Source organism: Charadrius vociferus, unplaced genomic scaffold (genome assembly GCF_000708025.1).
Source record: "Charadrius vociferus isolate BGI_N301 unplaced genomic scaffold, ASM70802v2 scaffold385, whole genome shotgun sequence".
Lineage (NCBI taxonomy): Eukaryota > Metazoa > Chordata > Aves > Charadriiformes > Charadriidae > Charadrius > Charadrius vociferus.
The window spans coordinates 4037823-4043154 of record NW_009648925.1 but is presented as its reverse complement, the minus strand read 5'-3'; positions in this window follow the sequence as shown (position 1 = coordinate 4043154).

Sequence of the window (5332 nt, the reverse complement as noted above, 5' to 3'; positions counted from 1 at the left end):
AGCGCCTGTCTGCGGTGGGGCTTCTCCTGGGAAGGCGTCACAGCGGCTGGCACCAGAGCAGGATTTTGTCTCCTCTTAAATCACGGGAAGATGATTTAAGGGACTGAAAGCTTCAAGCCAGGACTTTTAACTGAAAAGATGTATCGATTTTCTGTAGCTGATGGAATAAAAGAATTACTGTAGTAAAAAAAAAAAAAAAAAACAGAAGAAGAAGAAAACTTTGTTGAAAAAGCCACCTTGGCACGTGCTGTGCATCGGTGGGGCTGGTGCTCCTGGGCACTGCAGAGGGTCCTCCTGTGGCCCCAACACACACCAGTATGTGGGCATATTTTTGGGTGCCCTGCGGTAGCAGCAGGCTGAGCCCAGTCCCCAGATGGGTGCAGGGCAATGCTGGGGGAGAAGCAGCTCTCTCCCCTTGACACTGAGAGACCCCCAGACAGGCGGGGGGAGTTTGGGCATCGCACCCAGCTGCAGCCCAGCGAGGAGGGAAGCATTACCTCTGCTTGCCAGGAGGGATGGGATTTCCTTGCTGGCTTTTCTAAGATGTCTCAGACATTTTAATCCCCCACCCTACAACCCCACACCCCGCAGGGTTATTGTCTCCATTTTGCAGACGAGGGATGGAGGGCATCACACGGGACCAGCACCAGGGCTCCCTCCCTCCGCGTCCCTCCTTTTGGGGGTGCAGAGGCTGAGCCCCACTCTGGGGTTTGGGGACCAAATTGCATCCCTTGCAAAAGGGGTAACAAACACCAGCGGGAGGAGGACAGGGAAGCAGCGAGTGGGGGTTTCTCTTGCCCTCAAGGGGTTTCCAGCTGCTGGCAGTGAGGCGCTGGGAGGCTTTGCTCTCCCCGCTATCAAAGCCGCTCTGCTGGGTATGAATAATTGAGCTCCCCCTCGCCCGTGCACTAATCGCCCGGCCACGGAGTCAATCGCTCGCTTTCTCACTCACTTTTCCTGATGAATATTTCATACCTCCCCGGGGCGGCAGCGCAGCCCGGGCAGCCTGCGTGGCCAAGGCTTGCCGGGGTTTAGGGCAGCACCCACCACCCGTGGGGATGGGAGGGGAAAGGGCAGCACGTTACACAGAGAATACCTTGAAATGTGTCACCAAGTCATCCCCGGTGCTCTCAGCTGGTCCAGTTTGGTGGCCACATCTCTCAGAGAAGGGGAAAAGGCAGTAGGGGTTACGGCTACAGGGAAAAGCAAATGGGGGTGACTTTTGGGATCAGTGACTATCCTGACCTTTCTCAATGCAGGATTCGGGCAATACCCAGGGGGAGCTGCTGCCCACACTGGTGGCAGCCTCTCACCCTGACATCCCCCTCCCTGGCATTTGGCTTTCCCACCAGTACCCAAGAAACCCCCCCAGAAACCACCCACCTAGTGATGATGAGGAGCTGGCAGCATTTCCCCAGCTCTCCATGAAAGCACTTGTTAATTCTCTATTTCTTCCTTAATTACACGAAAGCAATGACCGTTCTATCATCGCTTTACAACGCCGCAGCTTAAATCCACTATTAAGGCAGGAGCATTGCGATTCAGACATTTTAATTAACATGAATGATCTCACCTTTGTCCATAGCATCTTTTTACGTGTTATTATATCACGTAATTGTTAAACTACTCACTGCTTTAGAGAGGTCTGTACTTTCATTAAAATGTCCCACTTTTTCTGAGCCAGCAGATTACCCATATTTTTAAGCGTAGCATTTTCAGGTGATTTGAGTTAAATCAATCTGCAAGAAACCAGATGAATTATTTAAAGTGCTGACGGTCTCAAGCTAGGAAATGGGGTTTGGTCAATGTTTCTCCAAATTTTAGGAGCTTCAAGGTGCTACCGGTACGGGAATTCAACTCCCTATTGACCAAAGCTATAAAAAAAAAAAAAAAAAAAAAAAAGAACTGAATATTTTAAATTCATTTGAAAACTTTCCACACTTGTGGGGGAAAAAAAAAGTGTTCATTAATTTTTCACATCCCCTTTCTTGTTTCCTTTCTCACCAGAAAAAAGGCTAGGAGAGAAATCAGGGGCTCTTCCCTCAGGAGAGAAAAGCCCTTCCAAGCTTTTAGAAGTACTGTCTGTGGTTTTTTGATGTGAAGTTTCATTGAAAATGGAAGGGAGGAGGGGAAAATTAAAAAAAAAACCAAAAACAAACAAAAAAATCCCAACAACCCAGCCCAGAAATCCTTTCAGGGCATACTCAGACACAGGTGAAACTGCTGCTTCTGACCAAATTTGACCACTTGAAAACATCAGTTCTCCTCTCAAACCAGGGAAAATTGAAATAATTTTGTGCATGATATTAGGGCTGGCTAAAGCATCTTGCCTGCCCTCACTCGTCACAGCAGCGGTCCCACTTTGCTGCTAAAACCCAGCCCAGGGAGCTGCAAGAGGCTCCATCCTCCCCTTCCCAAGGGCAGCTCCAGCTCCAGCTCCAGCTCCTGCCTTCTGGGTTTGGAGAGCGATGGGGTGAGAGCAAGACAGAGGTGTAGGCAGAGGATGAGGCTTTTGCCTCAGCTCAGCACAGACCAAAGCACTGGGCAACCCCTGGACTGTGATCTGAACACATGAACCTTCATCTCCTCCTCTTCCTCCCACCTGAAGAGCGGGAGGGGAGCTGAATGAGGACAGACCAGTCAGGGAATCCCACCACTGCTGCTGCCCTTCCCTATCATCATTGGGAGCATCACCTGTCCAGAGCCCACAGCTGTGGCATGTAAAGCCTTTGATGGTGGCTCACTGCTCTGTTATCACTGGAGGAGAAGCACCTGAAGGCCCTAATGGCCCTGCCCAGCCTCACCTGGGACCCACATGCCCCCACGGGCTCTGGAGCCCCATTGCAGCTCAGCCCTGAGCCGACAGTCCTGACTTGAGCCTTGCCTTCAGAAGGGACCTCGTGTTCATGTTGTCACATTTCTCCAGTGCTGTTTCCTTTTGCTCCCAGCTGCTGGGCTTTGGTTGGACCCTGGACCTGGTTTGTGGCTCTCTGTGTGGAGACCTTGATGGACCCAGGTACCGGCTGCTGTAGGACTGTACCCCGTTGGTGAGGGTCACCCTTGGCTCCTGGCTTGTCCTGCCGTTCCCCAACAGTAAGTTGTTGTGTTTTGGATACTGGTGAAGGTGAAGCTCTGCGCTCACCATGTTGTTATGTGGGGCATGAATCTGGACAAAAAATTTGGAAGGCACTCTGGGTTGAGGGATTGTCTTAATTCTTGCCACGTGTTTGACTGATCTGCATGCACCCTTTTGCCAGGGCTGGGGTGGGTCCGCTGCGGTGTCACCTCTCCTGTTGGAGAGATGCCTTTCAGTCATATGAACTGTGTGGGGTAAGGGCTGTTGCGTTGTCCCACCTCTGAGAAGAGCCTCTGCCACTGCTGGGCTGTGGCCCACGTCTGTAACTCCAAAACCCATCCCCGGAGGAGGGGGAGCGGGGACCAGCTCTGACCTGTAGCCCTGTGGCCATGCCATCGGGGCACGGGGCTCAGCGAGGCTCCTCTGCCGGTGTGGGCAACCTGGTGAAGCGGTGATGAGAGATGTGGCTAACTGGGTTAATTATATTCACGTTGCTAGGAACACGGTGAATTATGTTAATAGCAGCATCTGGGGAAATTACATCTTCATTAATTGGTCCTGATTGCTTTTTGGCAGATGCGCGATGTTTTTGACTTTAACATGCAGGACAAAATTTATTGTAATCAGTGCATGCAGTAAATGCACAGATACCATTACCCTGCCTCGCTAATTAACTCTCCAAATAGGAAGAGATGGGAAAGACCTGCTTGGCCATCTCCTCCTTTCTCTCTTGCCCCTGCCAGGGCAGGCTTCTTTTCTACTAGTCCACGCTCTGGTGCTTCTTCTAATAGAATCTGAAACATTATTTTGAAGTTAAAAACAGCAACAAGGCGGCTGGCAGCCATGGGGCTGGGAAGGCTTCTGATGGCACCTGGTGTACCCTGGAGTCAGCCTTGTTGCTCTGTGGCCTTGATCTGCCCATAAGGCTCCTCCTCATGGATGTAACTTAGTCCAGTCGGGTCTGTTGACATGCTTAGAGTCAAGTACGTTGGTGATGTGGAGGCCTTTGATCCCATCATGTCCCTGCTGGAAGAAGAGTAGGCTGGCCTGGGCTGGGTTGTCCCCAGGGGACTGCCGCTGGGTAGAACACGAGGCTGTTGGAGTATCAGAAGACGACAGTCATGGCTAAAGCAGCGATGATCTGTGTGCAGTGTGTGGCATCAATCTGCAATTCTTTAGCTTTCAGTCAAGGTAGCGGCAAACAAGGAATTAAACCACATCTCAATGAACTATTGCCGGGTAGCAGAAAGCTCCACTTTTAACCGTGGCAGAGATCCTAATCTCTTCGGATAAAAACCCAAAGCTCTGAGCAAATGCAGAGCGCGGGGCAGAGGTAATGCATTACCTCCCTGGGGAGAAACGGGCTGAAACTCAGGCGAGGCATCGAGCTCCTCGTAAGTTATGAGGCCGTACGTCCGGGGATGGCAATAAGTTGTATTATGGCCCCGCTTGCTCTGCCTTCTTTTTACACAACACCATTTTTCATTTTAATGGTGTTTTTTCAGCCAGCTTTGTTAGGGCTGCTGCTAATTGGACTGGATTGATGTGTCCTACCAGGGCACAGGACAAGGCCAGCGCTGGTTAAATGGGAAGGGTGAGTTTTGCTGCCCAGTGGTTTGAATGGGGAGCAGGAGGAGGGGGCACTGCCGGGGTGAGAGAGGAACTTGGGAACAAATTTAACCCTCTGGCTGCCATGGAAGCTCAGAGGTACCCTCCCTGTGGCAGTAATGGGGCAGAGAGTGGCTCCACATGAGTCGAATGAGGGAGACAAAACCTCTTTTTGCGAGTGACCTTTCTGACCTGGAAAGATGCTGGGCCACCTCTTCTGCTGGGAAATTGAGTTTAAAAGTTCTTCGGTGCTTGAAGTGTCAGCTTCAGACCTTCATGAAGTGGTTTTCATGGGTTATCACAAGGAATCAGAACTTGTTGCTGGGACAATCTCACCAGAGCTTTGGAGGGAGCAAAGTTTGCACCCTCAAAACCTGGAGCTACATTTTACTGAGAAGCTGTAACACTTGCTGAGCGGGGAGCTGGCCATGTCCTTCATCATACTGCCCCTGTAAATAGGTAAGCAATAATGCAAGGACCAGGACAGCTGAAATGCATGTGAGATTTGGCTGCAAAGCAATGCTTCTGGCTGGTGGGACACACTTTTACCTGCTGCAGGGCTGCCCAGGTCCCTCAGCACGGGGGTCCTGGGAGCTCAGAGAGCTCCTGGGTTTCTGCTTGTGTTCCCAGGGCCTCTGGGAGTCTGTC